This window comes from Stegodyphus dumicola, chromosome 8 (assembly GCF_044657685.1).
Source record: "Stegodyphus dumicola isolate Sdum_Otavi_A_Nest chromosome 8, ASM4465768v1".
NCBI classification, from domain to species: domain Eukaryota; kingdom Metazoa; phylum Arthropoda; class Arachnida; order Araneae; family Eresidae; genus Stegodyphus; species Stegodyphus dumicola.
The window spans coordinates 35,543,540-35,564,577 of NC_140775.1; the positions used below are offsets into that span (position 1 = coordinate 35,543,540).

The 21,038-nt window shown below is 33.6% G+C and overlaps 5 non-coding genes across 5 annotated transcripts; all 5 read right to left on the reverse strand.

Annotated features, from left to right (window-relative positions):
* Positions 1-887: 887 nt before the first annotated feature.
* On the reverse strand, positions 888-959 carry TRNAQ-CUG (transfer RNA glutamine (anticodon CUG)). The gene has a single exon. It is a non-coding gene; the product is annotated as a tRNA-Gln (tRNA).
* Positions 960-963: 4 nt separating this feature from the next.
* Positions 964-1,035, reverse strand: TRNAE-UUC (transfer RNA glutamic acid (anticodon UUC)). Its single transcript has one exon. It is a non-coding gene; the product is annotated as a tRNA-Glu (tRNA).
* A 2,162-nt stretch (positions 1,036-3,197) lies between these two features.
* Positions 3,198-3,270, reverse strand: TRNAK-UUU (transfer RNA lysine (anticodon UUU)). Its single transcript has one exon. It is a non-coding gene; the product is annotated as a tRNA-Lys (tRNA).
* A 3,644-nt stretch (positions 3,271-6,914) lies between these two features.
* On the reverse strand, positions 6,915-6,986 carry TRNAE-UUC (transfer RNA glutamic acid (anticodon UUC)). The gene has a single exon. It is a non-coding gene; the product is annotated as a tRNA-Glu (tRNA).
* A 1,037-nt stretch (positions 6,987-8,023) lies between these two features.
* On the reverse strand, positions 8,024-8,096 carry TRNAK-UUU (transfer RNA lysine (anticodon UUU)). Its single transcript has one exon. It is a non-coding gene; the product is annotated as a tRNA-Lys (tRNA).
* Positions 8,097-21,038: the final 12,942 nt, after the last annotated feature.

The following is a 21,038-nucleotide window of genomic DNA, read 5'->3' on the forward strand; positions in this document are numbered from 1 at the left end:
AAAATTTACATTTTTCCGCTCAGTTTTTTTATTTTATTGTATTTTTTAAATTTAGTGATATATCGGGTTTTCTCAGTGCTTCCGAATTTCCAGCATCTTATCTCCTTTACCTTTCATTGCTGTTTTGATAGACATTGGCGTGACGTTCATTTTCGTTTTCCTTCGCACGTTGAATTTTCTATAAATATGGTTGTCGCATTTCCTACTATAGCAAAATGCTTTATTACTCCAGAGAAGAGGAGCATATGCCTGAAAGCCCTCAAAATCGATAGCGATTATTCAATTTCTGATCCAATCATAGGCAGCTTCCCTGGCTTAATTGAAATATATATATTTAAATTATCATTCATTAAATATTTCCTGTAAGTGTAGTCAGACGCAAAATTTATTGAAGAATTTTTTCTACAAAATATTCGTAGATTTTGCGTATTGGACCATAGAGTCAAATCTAAGTGCTCATAATTCGAGGTTGAAGAGACTTAGAACTTAGCGTTAAGGATTCCAGAAATTATTGTGCAACAAAGAAAATTCTGGGGAACATTTTCAAATAAGCCTTCATCGATAAAATTCGTTGCCAAATGACATTCTCTCTTTATCGCTGTTTAATTGTCAAACGGCTCATATTAAAAGGAAACTATAACAGTGCCTGCTTTTATTTTTTAAACTATTCAGCATATTAACTGATAATAATTAACGTAGCTAAAAAATAAAATTGAATAAGATTTTGTATAATATTTAATTCCTTAATACATGCAAGGTAACTTCTGTACCAATAAGCGTAGAGTTCGCAGTTTTTGAACTAAAATAATTCTAGTCTTGCATTTTTAATTATACGAGAGGAATGTAATCGTATCTCATCTAGTATCATCTAGATATCTAAAAGGTATAGGTTCCACCGAGATTTGAACTCGGATCGCTGGATTCAGAGTCCAGAGTGCTAACCGTTACACCATGGAACCTCCTTTCCCATGCTGGGAATCGAACCCGGGCCGCATGGGTGAAAGCCACGTATCCTGGCCACTAGACCACATGGGACTTGTTAGATAGACGATAACCTGCCTACTTCAAATACTAGTCATGCAGAAGTAGGTCAGTTAGTTTTGTAATCTACCTGGTGTACAAGACGTTACAATACTATTTTGCTTATGCTCTTTGATGTGTAAAACAACATTTCCTACAAAGTAGTTTTTAAAAGTAGAAATAACATTGAATATAAATACAATACCTTATGCATAGTCGATTGGCAAAAATGTGCTGTCGGGTTTCTCATGTTCAATTTTAGATTTTGATTTGCGACACCTTCAATGGATTTATGTAGAACCCCACAGTTCACACGGAAAGCAGTTCGAAGATGCTACTTGTTTATGAGATATGCCGTAATTCCTTTCGTATTCTGCCCCTTTCTTAAGTTATATTATCGTCCAAAAATAAAGACTGCGAAATTACGCGAGTAATTTAAATTCTGAAGGACGCAGTTACAGCAAGAAGATAGCAAAAGAAAGATAGTCCTTGATAAAGTAACTATCACAGCATTTTTCTGTAAAACAAAGCTGCATTGCAATAAGAATACGTAGTAACAGTAATATTAAAACATCCAATAAGATATCTTCATTCCTAACATCCCTGTTACTTAAGTATTTCCCATCTGATAGTGGTCTCTATGAGATCACTTCAAATTATCCAAAAATAATTAGAAAAGGAGAGTGTAGGATTTAGCGCAAAGAAAGACTGACTGGGAATAACTCAATGATAAAGCCAATTCTGACATATGCTAGCCCGGTATGGGGCGCAGCAGGAATTACTAACAGGAAACTTATCCGAATCTTTCAGAACACATTATGCTACGGCAAATTTATAAAGCTGCTTGGTTTGTCACGAACGAGGACATCCATAATGTAGCCAAAATTCTCCCCATAAATCGCTTTGTACAGCGACTTCGGCTAACATTTTCCAAAAGATATCTTCAATCGGAAACCCCGTACTTCACAGCCTCCCTGCTTATCATCCGGGAATTGCATCGTCTAAAATGAGACCCAGAGCTATTCTGGAGAAAGCATGCAATGCGCTTCCTTTCGCCAAGAGACGTTGCTATAGAGACGAGGCGCCTCGAAGGTTTCAATAAACTCGTTCGCTTGCCCCCCCACGCCTGAGTGAATTCGCTGATCTTTCAGCTTCCATCAGGGTCACTCTCTCTTTGTCCCCTAATCGCGCAATCTTACTTCTTCCATCTGTAAGCGGTTGTTATCAGGCTGTAAGCACATCTTTGTTCCCTTCTTAAAAGGGTTCTAGTGCAAGGATTACTTAATTTAATCTCTTTAAGAGAACTTAATGGTTTTTCATTCATTATCATAACACTTAAAGTTAACGCAATCTTATTATATTTAAAAAAGTTTCTCCTCAGAGGCATTGCTGGCTGTGTCTCTTTAATTCAAACTCGCCTAACGATTTCCCGGTTTTCCCCTCCCCCAGAACCGAAGCACTTGCGACTTGAAGATTTTCGCGAGTGTTTCTGCTCTCGTGTTGTTAACAGCACATGACCATTGATCAAGGAAACATAGATGCTTTGCAAAATTCATGATGTAATCCCTCCAAATTGAGTCTGGCCCTTATTCGACACCAAAATTACTAAATTCAGTCCTTAAGTGTTTTCACTGTGGAAGGCAGTTACTCTTTTTGTTAAATTAACATTTTGGCACTAAATTTACCTCTTTGCGGAAACCTCTTTTTGGTGATAAAGATAATTCTTTGACGATGTGGGGATAAAGGCTACATGCTTAAGAACCCCGTAATAGAACCCTTCCTTGGTCCTTGGAAGACTGACTGGCAGTTTGTATTTGCTTAGCTTTGATATGTCGGTCCTCGTATTAATCGGGCGTAAAATTTAGCATTTAGAATGGTATGGTCTGGTGTGATCTCTGCAGGGAGTTTGCGATGTTATGCCTTAGAAAAACTAAAACAATCTGTACGCGTACGAAACGAATTTAAAATTTATTATTTATTTATTTGGGACGCAGTCCTGCCCGCCTGATGAGCTATTTTTAAAATGTATTGAGATTGTTCGCTAAATTAAGGAAGGCGGAAAATACTTGAATAATTTTATAATTTTTAGGACCTAATACTAAAAAACTACTGGGCTGGAAAACGGTAACTTATCTTCATGGTTGTAAACTGTGTTACCTTTTTGCTAAAATGAAGTCCGCCCGAACAGGGACTCGAACCCTGGACCGTTAGGTTAAAAGCCTAACGCTCTACCGACTGAGCTATCCGGGCTTAAGCTAGATTGAAAGGAGAAGGCTTATAATCAAATGGAGGATTTTGTTTATAGCATACTGAACACTACTAGAAATAAATGCAAGAGAATCCCTATTCCCAAAGGCAGATAATTAGTAGAGGCTAGTCGGTAAGTACAGAACAGTTTTTAGGAAAGAAATAAGCATTTTGGCTGTTGTTAAGATATTTCAAACCTCTAAATAGAAATATGGCACTTATTTTGCATCGTCACCTATTTATGTGAATGCACACAGTTCTGACAGAAATCAGAATACATTCTCTTTATACTCGCAGTTTTAACAAAAAGTTTACCAAGGCCAAATTTTAAGTCTATCTGTAATAGGTTTTTCTCTTTTATACTAATTAATTAATTAATACTTTACCTTACCATAAGGGTACTATTCCGTTTTGAGGACTGTAAAAAAATTGCAACGAAAATGTAAGCACAAAAGCGCCAAATCTAGCACACGCACTGATTTCAAATTGCGAAAGTTTATGTAGTTCTATATTTCTTAAGACGCCATTGAAATACTATTTTAATTTTTAAATCCTTTTTTGATATCCTATGGATTTAACAATTTGGGAATAGCCCATGACGAAAAGTCTGCAATAGAATTTCGGGTAAAGGGCTGAATCACCCATTGCTTGACGCGTTTTTAAGAATTGCATGTACACATCTACCTATGTTTACTTAAAAAAATCCCAGAATTACATAAAAATGGCAATGCGCGCACCCTTCACTTTATCTATGTACACATAGACCTATTTTCACTTAAAAAGTAAAAGAAAAATGAAAAAAATCCAATTGTTTTTACTTTTGTAAAAAACCGGGAAAAAAAAAGAGGGCGATTCTGCACTTTACCTAGAATATTTTCAAAAAAAAAAAAAAAAAAAAAAAAAAAAGCATCATTCGTTATAGAAAATTATGTTTGAATAACCAACGAGATGAAAGTATGCTTTAGCGATAACTCGGTAGCGAAAGAGCGATGCAGGCATCCATCCATTCAGTTATGTATAGCCTTTTTATATAAATTATAATAATAAAAATTTATTATATGAAATTAACCTTTCATCTAAATTAACACATCAATCTTAGTTAGTTAATTACTATTATACTTCCTTTCTTGCATTAGGGTTGCCACAAATATTTTTGGCAGCACTGGCATCAACAATAGTTTGGCGATTATCTACGGCCCTCAAAACCGAATAGTACCAAAATAAGATTAAAAGAAGCAACCTTTATTTATCGCAGATTTCCAGTATAGGTTTTTTTGAGTTGGGGAACTGTATGCCCTTAAAGGCTTTGAGTATTCACAAAAATTTACATTTTTCCGCTCAGTTTTTTTATTTTATTGTATTTTTTAAATTTAGTGATATATCGGGTTTTCTCAGTGCTTCCGAATTTCCAGCATCTTATCTCCTTCACCTTTCATTGCTGTTTTGATAGACAATGGCGTGACGTTCGTTTTCTTCTTGCTTCGCACGTTGAATTTTCTATAAATATGGTTGTTGCATTTTCTACTATAGCAAAATGCTTTATTACTCCAGAGAAAAGGAGCATATGCCTGAAAGCCCTCAAAATCGATAGCGATTTATTCAATTCCTGATCCAATCATAGGCAGCTTCCCTGGCTTAATTGAAATATATATATTTAAATTATCATTCATTAAATATTTCCTGTAAGTGTAGTCAGACGCAAAATTTATTGAAGAATTTTTTCTACAAAATATTCGTAGATTTTGCGTATTGGACCATAGAGTCAAATCTAAGTGCTCATAATTCGAGGTTGAAGAGACTTAGAACTTGCGTTAAGGATTCCAGAAATTATTGTGCAACAAAGAAAATTCTGGGGAACATTTTCAAATAAGCCTTCATCGATAAAATTCGTTGCCAAATGACATTCTCTCTTTATCGCTGTTTAATTATCAAACGGCTCATATTAAAACGAAACTATAACAGTGCCTGCTTTTATTTTTTAAAGTATTCAGCGTATTAACTGATAATAAGTAACGTAGCTAAAAAATAAAATTGAATAAGATTTTGTATAATATTTAATTCCTTAATACATGCAAGGTAACTTCTGTACCAATAAGCGTAGAGTTTGAGTTCGCAGTTTTTGAACTAAAATTATTCTAGTCTTGCATTTTTAACCGGCGGGAAAGCGCGTGGGGTGTATCATACTCGAACCCTACATAAATGTGGAATATTCCTAACTTGTGAAACTGAAATTCTGTGCTGCTTTCAGTAACTGAGTTTCTAGTTGTGGTTGACTTTCAGAACCGCTTTTTTGCCTGTGCGTTTCAGAAAAAGATTTATCGGTATTTTGTTGGAACTAGGTTATGACACACCCCACGCGCCTGTCCGTGTAAGTGTTTTTCTGACTGAATATGTAGTTCAGAAATTTATTTCTAGAGTGTAACAATAAATACTTCTGCTCGCAAGTGATTTTAAAGTACTTGACATTAAATTCGTAAAAATTTCTAACCGCATTATGGTAAAAAGAATGAGTTCCTATGAACTGGAGATGCAACGCATGTGAGATTTATTAGAAATATTTGTAAGCGAGGAAGATTGCATTTCGGAAACTGAAGATGAAACTAAGAATATTTTCTACAATGTTTTGGTTTTGAGAAAGATAAAACATTAATTCCTGATGTTCCTAAAAGCGAAGAAACTCTTCTTATGCTTTCAACATTATGATACTATTGGAGAAAATAAAACGTCAGGAATTATATGTTTTAATAATATGACTAAAGGAGCAGTGGATATAGGGGATGAAATGTCAGCCAATTATTCAATTGCCAGATAAACAAGGAGGTGGCCAATGGTAATTTTCTTTCCTGCACTGAATGTTGTTGTAATAAATGCTTGGATTATATTACATTCAACTGCTAATCCACCAACAGAAACAGAAGTCTGTTTTTGAAGGACTTAGCATTACAATTAATGAAAAAATGTATTGAACAAAGATCAGAGATTAATACTTTTCCAAGAAATTGTCGTACTGCATGCAAAACAAAAGGAGAAGTTTCGGCGAAGAATTAAAACGAATACATGAAATTCGAAACAACTAAGTATGAAAGATGTGATAAATTTTTTGCCCTCGAAGGACAGAAGAACGTGAATGCAATGTTTAAAATGTGAAAACATTCTGTGCCAAGAACACATGAATGTATTTCTTTCAAAGTGTGAAGAAATAAAATAAGCATGGTGCAATAGAGATGAAATGAAACTTAGAGGCATGATGTTTAATTTTTTATTACTTTCAATTATCTTAATTTTAACTGTAAGATTATTTTGAAAATAAATTTTTTGAAACCCGATTATTATTCATTTATTTATAATACACGAGAACAAACAAACAAACAAACAAACAAAAAAAAAAAAAAAAAAAAACCAGTTTTAAAACTAAATAACACTATTTTTATTGTATTTTAAATATTGGGGTATGTGATACCCCACGCGCCCACTATAGTAACTTTTCTTGGTGCGACTTCCGCCGTGTTAATTGTACGAGAGGAATGTAATCGTATCTCATCTAGTATCATCTAGATATCTAAAAGGGTATAGGTTCCACAGAGACTTGAACTCGGATCGCTGGATTCAGAGTCCAGAGTGCTAACCGTTGCACCATTGAACCTCCTTTCCCATGCCGGGAATCGAACCCGGGACGCGTGGGTGAAAGCCACGTATCCTGACCACTAGACCACATGGGACTTGTTAGATAGGCGATAACCTGCCTACTTCAAATACTAGTCATGCAGAAGTAGGTCAGTTAGTTTTGTAATCTACCTGGTGTACAAGACGTTACAATACTATTTTGCTTATGCTCTTTGATGTGTAAAATAACATTTCCTACAAAGTAGTTTTTAAAAGTAGAGATAACATTGAATATAAATACAATACCTTATGCATACTCGATTGGCAAAAATGTGCTCTCGAGTTTCTCATGTTCAATTTTAGATTTTGATTTGCGGAACCTTCAATGGATTTATGTAGAACCCCACAGTTCCACGGAAAGCAGTTCGAAGATGCTACTTGTTTACGATATATGCCGTAATTCCTTGCGTATTCTGCCCCTTTCTTAAGTTATATTATCGTCCAAAAATAAAGAGGGCGAAATTACGCGGGTAATTTAAATTCTGAAGGACACAGTTACAGCAAGAAGATAGCAAAAGAAAGATAGTCCTTGATAAAGTAACTATCACAGCATTTTTTCTGTAAAACAAAGCTGCATTCCAATAAGAATACGTAGTAACAGTAATATTAAAACATCCAATAAGATATCTTCATTCCTAACATCCCTGTTACTTAAGTATTTCTCATCTGATAGTAGTTTCTATCAGATCACTTCAAATTATCCAAAAATAATTAGAAAAGGAGAGTGTAGGATTTAGCGCAATGAAAGACTGATTGACAGTTTGTGTTTGCTTGGATTTGATATGTCGGTCCTTGTATTAAGCGGGCCTAAAATTTAGCATTTAGAATAGTAACGTCTGGTGTGATCTCTGCAGTTAGTTGACGATGAAAAGCGAAAACAGTCTCTAGGCGAACGAAAAGAATTTAAAATTTATTATATTTTTATTTAGGACTCAGTCCGGCCCGCCTGACGAGCTATTTTTAAAATTTATTGGGATAGTTCGCTAAATTAAGGAAGGGTGAAAGTGCTTGAGTAATATAACTTACGGTGCTGGAATACGGTAGCTTATCTTCATGGTTGTAAACTGTGCTATCTTTTTGCTAAAATGAAATCCGCCCGAACAGGGACTCGAACCCTGGACCGTTAGGTTAAAAGCCTAACGCTCTACCGACTGAGCTATCCGGGCTGAAACCAGATACGATCCGACCCGAACAAGTATTGCTGGGGTAGCGCGCTGTTTCCAGTTCTTGAAGAGTTGCCAAGAGGCACATGAATGTAGTAAGTCTGACGTAGTAAAGTTGTGGGATTGTGGCGATGGGAGAAGAGGGGTGAACAAGATGCCGCAATTCTAGAATTAGGGCATACAAGAAGACGAGCCGCAGACGGAGTAGTGCAAGGTAGAGCAATCATGAGTTTTATGTTGAGGTACTGTGAAAGTACAAAACATGACATAACAAGTTGGTAAAGAATACTAACTCTCAGAAGAATACATTTCGTCAAAAAAAAAAAGTTACAGTGACAAAAATGCAGTAAGTTGTAAAATTAGATACAATTAAAGAAATTTCGATAAAGATAATGAAGAAAGTAATAAGGAGTGCTATGTACAATATATGCTCAAACTAGAATGCAAGGAGAAGGCTTATAATCACATGGATGATTCTGTTTATAGCTTACTGAGTACTACCAGAAATGAATACAAGAGAATCCCTATTCCCAGAGGCAGATAATTAGTTGAGGCTAGTCGGTAAGTACACTACATTTGTTGGGAAAAAATAAGCATTTTGGCTTTTGTTAAGAGATTTCACATCTCTAAATGCGAATATTATACTTATTTTGCTTCACCACCTACCAGTTTTACGTGAAGCAGAAACAGCTCACACTTTTGCGCGAAATCCGAGTCCGTTCTCTTTATACTCGCAATTTTAACAAATAGCCAAATATTAGGTCGATCTGAAATACGTTTTTGTCTTGTATACTAATTAATTAATTAATACTTTAATTTAAAAGATTTGTCGTAGATTTTGTTTATAGGATTTTGGGTTGCGGAACTGGCTGCCGTTAAATGCTTTGAGTATTTTAAATTTGCCTTTCTTCCTTCCGTTTTTATTCTTTATTGTATTTTTAAAATTTAGTTTTAAAGCAGGTTTTTCTCAGTGCTTCCAAATTTCTAATATCTTCACTTTTCATTACGGTTTTGCTCGACAATGGCCTGACGTTCGTTTTCTCTTTGCTTCGAGCGTTTAGTAGTTTATGAATATGGTTTTGGTCTTCCCACTATAGCAATAAGGTTTTTACTCCTGGGAAGAGGTGCATATATGCCTAAATCCCCTCAAAATCTATAGAGTTTTATTCAAATTCTGAGCTAATCTAAGGCTGCTTCCCTGGCTTAATTGTTATATACCCTTTTAATTATCATTCATAAAAGCAACCTTATGTCTCTATTGTGTCGTCCGAACTAAAAGCGTTTGTTAATGATGATTCTTCGCTGCCGTTATTTGGTGATTGGTTCCCCTAAACCCCAGTACGACCTATAAAAGGGTGAGTATATAAGGTATTTCTCCCGCCTTCGTAGCATGCCTTCGCGGTGTAGTGGTCAGCACGCTCGACACGTATTCATGAGGTCCGTGGCTTGAGTCCCGGCGAAGGCACTGCTCATTATTTTCATCTCCTGTTTTACAAAAATTTTAATGACTCTACTATATATTTGTTGAAAACAACATATTCTTATTTCAGATAAACAGGAATAAATAAGTAGGAATTGACTTTAAATATGTGAAAATATTGTATTAACTTCAAGGGTCATCCACAAGTTTAAAAAAATGTATTTGAACTTGAGTACATAAATAAAAAGTATTTTATCAACGATTGAAAATTTGAACAAGCTATAAGGAGAGTATGGCCGAATAGTAGGAATTTAAAATTATTTTACACAAACTATGCGTATGTTACAATTTGCCGTAGACTCGGGGCATATTGTAACAATACAAAATATCGTTTTTAAAACCCATTTGGGGATAATTATTAACTGATATGACAGCACTAAAAATATCAAGTGGTCTATAGTAAAAGAAAATATAAAATTATTTAACTAATCAAAGTAAAAGTGAGTCTTCATCAGAATTCCAGTTAACACAAACAAACAATAGATTGTTTCCTCTCACACATTTAACATGTGCCGCCATTTTGCAAATTAAGTATTGCACCTATTCTTCTTCATAAAAGTTTTTGTAAACACTTTTCAGAATCTGTACCTGAGTTCAAAATCCTTTTTTTCATCCATTTTATCTTTCCTTCTTTTTTCGTTTTTAGATATATTTTCTTCGAATTTTCCTATCCCCTTTCCTTTCCTTTTTCGCTTCATATTAAATATTCTTTTTCTGTCCTTTTTCAATCAAGATGGCAGATTTTGTTTTGCGTCGGCTCCTTAAACTGCTTCTGTCGTGGAGTCTTAGAGAAAGATGTAATGTTTGAGGGTGTAAAATCGATTTTTATATTTCAGGAAAGAAAACTAAACAGGAAAAATTAATTTGCATTCTAGCAGTTAAAGAAGAAAATCTAACTACAATGACTCGAAATATCGAAATTTGTTACAACTTTCTCCATCGCATAATTTCGGATATTTTTGTTTATTCATTAAAAAAACTATTTAAATTAGTAATAAAATTAAAGCGGCATTTTAAGGTTTAACACATAGACAAACTAAATAGATAAAACTATTTAAAAACATAAATTAATTTACTTTACATCAAAATTTACAATATATATATATAATTTTTTCCGATTAATTAGCTAGTTAATAAGAGCTGATCCGTTAATTAGTGGTGACTGTGCTTAAGCCTCATAAAAATCATATTTAGTGAAAATGCTGATAAAAAATTTTAAAAAACTACTGCAAAACGTGTGTATTACTACTTGCTCCTAATACAATTAGTCCCTAGCTTTCTTACGCACTTAGAATCAGCATTTAGTTACTAATGCAAAGTTTCATGATTTTTATGTTCTGTCATCCGTTTAGATTGTACTAGATTATCATATAATATAGATACAACATTTTTCATCACTCTTCTATCTCATCTCTGTTTCTGAAAATTAAATTGCTACAATCGTTTTCTTTCTTATATATTACGCACAGAGAAGAAAAAAAAATGCAATGATAATGTATAATACAACTCACAGCAGATTTTTATATTTCTTTAATAGCATTAATATCTAACTAAATTTATCACATAAACTTTAACATCTTTACCTATGCTGCGTGAATTTTGCGTCACTAATAGAGTTTGGTATTATTCACGATTTCACGCTTGCCTTGGAAGGTCTTGATATAGGAGCATTACCGTACAGGGAAAATCTATTTTAGGTTCATAAATTGATATATTAGAAAAGTAAGTACTTTATTTTAAGTTTTCATGCAGGGGCCTAGTTTAATAAATGAGATTAGAAACTCGCGTAATTGAAAGTGGGAACAGCTGACCTAAATAATAAATGCTTTAAAACCAGTTCTGAAGCAAATGCGTGAAATTAATTGCAGAAAACCATCAGTCATTGTTTCGTATGCTTTGCTTTCCCTTTTCAATGCCTTTAAATATGGCATTTAGAGTGTATTTAAAATCTTTTCGATAGGTATTACTTTATTCTAGCGGAGAATGTCTGCTGTTAAATTTGTAAGCTAATGTGCTTATACATTTTAGAACGACTTCGGGGCAGTTTAATTAATGTTTAAAATACAAAACGTATTTTTGTAAAGGTGTAAGCTCACTGCCTTTCTTCTCCATAACAAGTCTGCTTGATCTCCATGAAAAAATGGCCTTTCGTTAAATTTCTGGGCTCTTGATTTCCATTCTTTTCCCACTTCTTTCCGGAATCCATCAGTAATGGTGGGTTAGCACTTAGAAAGAGCTATTTTCAGAGACCAAATACATAGTCCATTGGTAAAACATCAGGGGACGTTGCAGGAATAGGTTGAAATATATATATACGTAATAACTGTATCAGCCTTTCTCGCTCTCTTTTTTTTTTTTTTTTTTTTATCTTTTAAGGAATGCAGTAGTATTTTTCGAAATATCACTAATTGTTTTCTCTTGGTGAAGTTTCACTTTTTGAAAGTCATGGGGGAAAGAAATAGCATTTCTTTTATACATATAGGATATAAAATTTTTTCTTGAGTTGATTTTAGCATTATTCCTAAATTTCTTATTTTTAATTTCCCATTGTTAGAGAATCCTGCGACAATCATAAGTCCCTTACTGAAACTTTGTTTTGTATTGATGAACCAAGTTTGTACATTTTTTCATCTCTTTTTTACTTCCTACAAGGAAGTAGCACTTCCTTCCTAGTGCTACTTCCTTTTTACTTCCTACAAGGAAGTAAAAAGGAAGTATTGCAATGGCGAAAAGTTTCAGGCAGCATATTTCAACGAAAATATCCATTTTGACCGCTATCGAATGCAATTTAACGATGTTTTTGCGTTATATCTGTACGTAAGGACAGAATAAAATACTCTTTTACTCCAAAAAAATTATAAAACTGAATTCTGAAGTAAAAGGTGAATTTGCGTTACAATACCCGTGATAGCCATTGCGTTAAAAAGATATAATGACATAAGCTTAGCCATTCCACTTTAGTTGATTATTATGACCTCCCAATTAATAAGCCACTAAATGTAATGCAAAGCCGTCAAATATCATAAAAGATATCTAATTTTGTTTTTCAAAAATAGGCAAACGAAGCGACGACTAAAAGAATGGTATAGAAAAAAGTTACTTCAATTACATTTCAAGGTATTAAATGAACAAAAGTAAACTATTCATTAATATTATTTAAGTTATTACTTTTGTAATTAAGATGTAATTAGCACAAAAAGAAAAATGTGACTTATTATATCGAAGGGATCCAATATTAATGGGCTCTTGATTAAGTATTAGTTTTGTAATCAGTGTTTAATTATTATAAAAAGAAAAAATGGGGTTTATTATATCGAAGGCATCCGATATTAATGGTTTCTTTATTAAGTTATTAGTTTTGTACTTGGTGTTTAATTAGCATAATAAGTAAAAATGTGTTTTGTTTTTTAATCAGTGTTCAATTAACATAAAAAGTAAAAATGTAGTTTTTTTTTTTTTTTTTTTTTTTTTTTTTAATCAGTGTTCAATTAGCATAAGAAGTTAAATTATTGTAATCAGAGGAATGGGATGTTAATGGTCTCTTTATTAAGTTATTAGTTTTGTAATTAGTGTTTAATTAGTATGAAAAGTAAAAACGAGGTTTATTCCTACGTAGCATCGCTAAGCGAATGATAAAAGTAATACCACCAAATTGATATTACTGTATTTAATTGTAGTTATAGCTGTCACAAAAATGCGTATTCTTGTCAGATGAAAACGTATTTAAAATTAAAATCACAGCACAGGATCCTTTGCTGAAATATCCCAAAACTTTAAGTTTTTAATGCATGCTTGATTAAAACAGCAATCTGGGAGCTAGAATGTTCTCAGGAGAAAACCCAATTAATAAATGAATACTTTTTGATTAAGAAAATAGACAAGCTTTGTCTAAATCCGACTATCCTAACTTTTTAATACTTTTTGATCGACGTAGAGAACTCTGCGAAGGCTCTGGGAAAGGTCACTTATTGGCCGGCCTCGGAGTCTGGCACGTCCTAGCGCGGCGTGGTGCTAGTAACCCGCGGGGTTTTCCCCCGGGGTCGCTGGGTAATGTCCCGCTGCGACGGGCTCGCCCGAGCGACTGGCAGGAGCATTAGACGACGGGTGCTGCCTGGTGTCGTATCCAGGTGGTGCGCGGCTCTGCTGGAGGGTAATAGTGGAAGTTGAACCTCCACGACGTGCCCAAAGGCAGAGTCGACCTGTAGTGAGATTTAGTTACTCGGAACAGGGAAGCCGAAACCCATAGTTTATCGCTTCCCTTTAACAGTTTTTTACCTATCCTTTCTCTTTGCTCAATATCCTCTTTAAGGTTGTTTATCCTTTCCATACAGGCTTGCAATAATGATATATTAAATGTCCTTTGAAGGTAATCAACAGGCATTGTTTTAGTTAATAATTCGATACAATGCAAATCAATAAAAACCTTTAGTTATTTATTGATTTGCACTGTATCGAATTATTAATTAAAACTCGTTACGCAACATTATATGGACGCAGAAGTTTTATGACTTAAAAACTTCTGCTGGACTGGATAGAGCCCATTTTCTATGTAATTTTAAAAAAAAAGAATTTCTCTCTTAATGACAGCTGCCTATGCAAGGAAAGATCTCATCCTGAACATTATATTTTTAAATTTTTGCTTAACGGCTGCATATTACAACAAGCTCCATTATAGACTTATTATCTTTCAAGAGTTACCTAGTAAAACAAACAGATGAAGTGTAAAGTAATTAAAATAATGACTCTTCTCCAGTGTTACGCTACTGAACTGTATCACCCTCACATATTCCTTACAGCTTATTTACGCATTCCTTACAGCTTATTTAATAAAATATTTTCTATCATAATAGCAACTATGTAAAATGAACGGTAAATGTTAAAATAATAGCAAATGTTGCTGCGATGAGGAAAATTCGCTCGAGGCTTATCAGATGAAGAGCTAGTCATCGTTAGATACCGGAAATCCAGTATCTCGTTTCCAGATTTATATTCGAAATTGTATAAACATAATGAATACTAAGAGGTAACACATCAGTTAGTATTTTGTCTTAGAGAAATAGTAAGGAGAGATGATACTTGTTTACTGTTTTCGCGTGTTAAGTATCCTCCACACTCTTATCTATCTATCTATCTATTAAAAAACTTCTTGGAAAATTTGAAATAATGAATTTGACAAAACAGGCATAGATTACTGCCACTGTACACACAATGGTGTGTACGAACGTAGTTCCATAATGGATAATGTATTGTTTGCTTGATTGTGTTACTTGATTAGTTAATTATAATAAAGAACTGAAAAAGCTATCGGCTTAATAGAAGGGTGCCTTCTTGGAAGAATTTAAAAAGGAAGCTAACTTGTATTCATGTTTATATATGAAAAAACTATGAAAACGTTCATTCAGTCAATTCATCTTGAGCCGTCGAAAAACTAACATTTAGTGATCATAACCAATGGTCATCTACTAGGCATGTCCGCGCATATGTCCTCACCAATGGACCATTGGATATGATACTTTACCGCTTTGTAGCTAATGATTTGTTTAGAATATATGGGAGATAAACATAATGAATTATATGCGAATAATGATGTTAAGACATTCTAAATGAGCAGGACTGTTCGTTTAAAAATATCTTATGTGAACAGGTCAACAGATCACAGTTCGGTGTCTTAATCTAGAAATTATTGTTTGTTTTTAACTTCGGCAGTTTAATAAGAAAACGTAGGTAGACAGTGTGGGTTTAAATAAACATCGTAGGTTTAAATCCTGGCCGGAGTGGATATTTATGACAAATTTAAAAGAGTAAATGAAAATTAACGTATACCTTGTATTTCCTTACACCTAGGCATTCTTATTAGGTATTTATTTCATACTTCATTTTATTATCATTCAGCTTAGGAAACCATATGTTTTTGTATACCACTATAATATGCTGAACATGAAAATTTATTTCTATTAACAAGAGCTATCAAATTGAATTTTTATTTTTTTGTTAACATCGTATAGTAGCAGCGAGGGTAAAAATGAACTAAATTAAAATAAATAAATACTGTTTGGTTTTTGGTGTTGCTGAAAATATTATATAATAGAAAACGTGGTTGCCTACCAAAGGAGCGTATTTAACTCAAGTGAAATAAAAGGATTTTAATTGGTGCTTCCTTTAAGCTTTGCAAAAGAGATAAACGGGGTATTTCAGCCTGATTAACTTGACTTGCACAAACTGCTGCGTTGTATCAGCGTAGAGTCTACTTTGCTGTTACATTAATTACTCAGGCACTAGACTACGTTCTTTGCTTTATGTTTGATGCTGTCCGGGACACTCTGCTAGATTAAAAATTTAAATATCTCGAATAATTGACTTTTCGAGTAATGTTCTTTTCTAGACTTTACACTACTTCGCTGTGATGGATTTGGAAGGAATATTCTTCAAAAGAGGTATAAGCTGTTCCAGCTAGGTACTCTGGTGTTTCACCGCTTCTGAACAATACTCTGCTAGATTCCTACTCCAGTTCTTGTCTTCGATAACTAAATTTCATACATCACATCGTCGCGCCAGGCTGGAGGTAATCACGGCTACTGTCCACGTCGATAACCAGAACGACATATATTCTGAATGATACACATTCTTTACGCATTTCTTAGCTTCTGCCACGAGATGATATACAGTGTTGGACTTTTCACGTCTTTAGTACTGCGCAGACGCTACAGGGAATGCAAATTTCCCAGCAATAACTAAATAAAACATAGATAAAAAAGCAATAATTCAACACTACCAGCTTCTTCAGTTGCAGCTAAAGACGGGAATAGTGTTGAATCGCTAAAAGTTCTTCCTATGAAATAAAATGACGTTACGTTTTTGACATTTAGATTTTCTTGGCATACCATTCTTTCCCACTTTACAATAGTGTAGTATATAATATAAATATTACAAAATGAACCTCAAATTTTGAGTACACATTACATTTTCATTGTACAAGATTATTAAATATTAAAAAAAGTTAAAAAAATTATAGAACAAGCTATTATAGTATCTACAGTATTAAATAATTAAATCTATTGCAAGTATTTTAAAAGCTTATTGAATTCCCATTTTCCCCTTTCAGATTTTTCTTAGTGCATATCATATGATTACCAAACGCTGAAGCTTTTTTATCGATAAAAAGTTTTTAAAAATCGTAATTATTAATTCAGTTTCATGTAGCTCAAAGTTTGAAAAATGAGTTCATTACCAAATATTTAATAAAAGATGAGTAAGACAGGGTTTAAACCCAGCTACAGAATATATAGCATCAGGAGTAGTACCTTTAATTAAAATAATAATCCAGACGTTAATAAAAGTTATCTGTCAATTGGATATTTTTAAAATAAAGCAAAATTAAACTGAAGGTGACTAACGAAGCCATAAGTTATCTACAGTTTGGCAACACTTTTGTTCAACATATAAATTACCGATATAGGTCAAATGTTTTAAACTCAGATAGCACTAAAGTCCATCAGTCCTGTCAAAACTGTTGTTCAGATTCAGAGGAAATCAACCCATATATCACTTGTGCATATTAATTGAGTAAACTGAGATAGATTTTTAAATTAAAATTAAAATTAAGGACGCTTAGGGGCCTTCTATCTGTTGATCACTTATGACTTCACAGGTGAAGAAAAGATGACGTCAACCAATCTCTCATTGGTTTAAGATAGATAGGTATTTAAATTAAAATTAAATAAAGGGAGATCTACTGGGTTCGTCGAATTTAAATTTCCCATATTTTTTTAATGATTTCGGCTACCTTGGCTTTATGAAAATGGATCGATATACAAAAGAATAACGTTTGATTGTAAATGGCCAATATTTAAGTGTAACTAACTATATAAATAATAAACACAGTTCAGATAATCCTCGCTGTTAATCACTGTGATCTACAAGCTGAGAATCATTTGGGGTCAATCCATGAGACACTAGGTTAAGATGATACAGTAAATTTAAATAGATGCATATGTTAAACTTAAATCAAAGCTTAATGGTGCTCATTAAAGCTGAAGACTGTTTCTACAGTTTAACAGATATAAAATTTGAACTCATAGGTCAGCAGTATGAGGCAAAGGGGTAAATTTAAATAGATTTTAAAGTTAAATATCTGTCCGTGTCCTTCAAAGTATCTTTGACTTTGGGGGTTCCTTGAGATTAGTGCATGGATCACCGATATGATGCGATGCAGTAAGTAAAAGTATTAAATTTAAATTTAGATAGGTATTCAAATTAAATCGCAGTTCATTAGTACATGTTAAGGGTATTGATCACTGTTGATCTACAGATAGAATCACACTTGGGTTCATCTTGTAGGCTACAACGATGGAGGAATGTGGTAAATTTAGAGTGAAATTTAAATTAAAATTACATCAGAGCTTAGGGATGCTATCAAGGCATCTGGTGATCTACAGGTTGAGGGTCACTTTGGGTCAACTGATAAGTCACGGATGTGGGAGAGCAATAAATGTGAATAGATATTTAAGTTAAAATCAAATGAGAGCACACCGGTACACTTCAAGGCTGTTGGCCACTAATGACCTCAGCTTATAACCTAGCCTCAGTCTATAGGCTGAGGACTCCTCGTGGTCAACTAAAGAATCATCATTGTGGAACACATCATAAATTTTGAATAGCATTTAAATTACATGGAAGTATAATTTTACCAAAGAAGACTATCGATTACCAGTCGCCTACTGGTTGGTGGTCAGTGTCCAGTAACCTAGAGGTCAAAAGACATCACCCCATAGCAGTAACCACTGGATCACCAGTATGGGCTATTGCAACAGATAGGTTTCTAATTAAAATAAAAATGAATCACGTGTTCATCAAGACTGTTAGTCAAAATAGTACTTATGGTTTGATGATCATGGAGAAAAAAACGAACGTTAGTAGCGTGAGGCTGAGGAGTAAATTTTAAAAGTAAAATTAAACATAAAGACATAATGCCCATCAAAGTTATTGGTCATTGCTATTATTCGTATTAGTGAGTGACGACTTTGGTTATTGGAGGTTAATAAATAATGTAGTTGGTGTGGGGCAGTGAAATAAGTTTAGATAAATTGCTAAAGTGCTAAAATGAAGCTAAAGGATACCCTCGAAAGCAATTGACACAGCATAGTCATCAGTGACTATGAGTTTCACGGTAACCTAAAGCCTTTCACTTGTCAGTGCAGGGTTAGGTTAGATTATTTGAATGCAGCGGAGTAGACGGGAGGCTATCTGTCTATGAAGAGAAATGCCTTCTTGCAAAATTCTAGAAAATACTGGATCACTTTACATAGGGGAAAATTATATGCGAAACGCATAGGAAAGCCAGTTTTACAGTAAACTCGTTCGCCTGAAATCGGTACAGTGTCGAAAGCGTGGCATTCAGTGGTTTTAGCCACTGGTAGGTCCTCCAGTTCAGGAAGTGCAAATGCAAAGTTATTGCAATGGGTAAAACCATATAAAGCAGTGGATGATAAGGCACTTGTAAATAATGTAAAGTAACTCTCTTAAAACTTTGGAAAGAATCTATTAACACCTTGACTGCTGCATCCCCAATGATTCACAGCGGTCTTACTTTTCGAAGCCTTGTGCGCTGAATGTGATTCACAGGTTTTGCACCGTTAAATTATTTCTACGGCTTCAGTGTTGCTCCTTATTCTTGATTTCCGGCTTCTAGGAAATTTTCTTCTATAAGTTGTATGATTTTAATATATATGTGGCTGCAATAACTTTTAAGTAATTATTATTTATGTGGAAGTAAGACAATGAAGTTGCAATTAAAGGAAATTGTGTTGTTTGTTGAAAGTGCCCAAGACTAGTAGTTCATTTCAAGATGTTTATACATTCACTAAATTATTCATTTTTAGCTATGTATGATATTTTACTATTTGTATTGTAACATACTATTTGTCTAATTTTTCTGATTTTTACAATCAAGATAATGAACTCTTGCGTTACTTTTCAATCATTACGTTATAATCTATTTATAAATACAAAAAGTGTAGAAGTTGGAAAATAAACAAAACAATTACGAGTTCAAACGAAAATTGGGTACTAAACAAAATTTTAGGATAAATAGGACAAAAAATACTAGAACTAAAAAATGGCCCGACAGAGTATTTTACCCAATTTTGCTGTGACAGTTAACGTCTTAAAGACTTTTCTGACGTCAAACGTTCAGCAGTACCATAAACTATTGTTGCAGTACAATGAATTTACATAGTAGTTCTGCACAAAGCTTTCGGCGTTAATCTGAAAAATATTTCAGTTGTTCCTTTAGGATAACATGGTCAACATCTGTACATTAGAACACTTTTGGGATTTTCTTCCTTATTAAAATTACTTAACTTTAACTAATGAAGTTTTCTGCCTTCATCGAAAACCTGAGAATTTTGTTAACTTATTTCATTTATGCTTTTAAACGTCCAACAGTGTTTACAAACCTCACTTTGAAATATTTCTTTTCAAGATTTTTCTCATTGCCTGACACTAAATGTTTGTCCTACTATTTATTTATGGAACTGAATAAGTGCAGTTGCTTAGAATAATTTCAAGATTTAAAATAATTTCATGGTTCTATTATATATTTTTGAAACTGAATAAGTGCAATTGTTCAGAATAATTTCAGGGTTTCAGAATAATTTCATAGTCCTACTATATTTATGGAACTGAATAAGTACAATTGTTCAGAATAATTTCAGGGTTTCAGAACAATATCAGTATTCAGAATAATTTCATATTTTTGGAACTGAATAAGTGCAATTGTTCAGAATAATTTCAGAGTTTCAAATAATTTCAGGATTCAGAATAATTTCATAGTCTTACTATATATTTTTGGAACTGAATAAGTGCAATTGTTCAGAATAATTTCAGGGTTCTACTGTATATTTATGGAACTGAATAAGTGCAGTTTTCAGAATAATTTCAAGATTTTCCTCAATGTTTAGCTCTAAATGGTTGTCATGCTGTATATATACCTGGACCTTAGTGAATGCAATTGTTCAGAATAATTTTCTTGAGAATACGAAAGACGCGCTTTTTGCTTGTAGAAATTCACAGTGTTTGAAATTACCCTATATAGATGGTACATTTAATCGGTTGAACACATCAGCATAATCCGCAACTTATCTTCAAAAACAATCTGTTAGCATTTGAAATAAAAGTTACGGTGAAGATCACGCCATGGAAAAATAAGAAATGTTGGCAATCTTAAGGGCATAAAGTTTTTCATTCATTTTCCAAATTATAACAGAGCTTATTAGACCAAGAATTTGACTCAGTTAAAAACTATATGAAATTATTAATAATATTTAAATTTCTTATTGGTGAAAAGAAGTTGTGTTAATCGTCAAAAGATTAATAAAAGAGTTTTTAATACCCCCATTTTTACCTCAAAATTTCTTTATAAAATTCCTGTAGTCTGTGTTCTATATTTAAGCTGCCATCTGAATCAA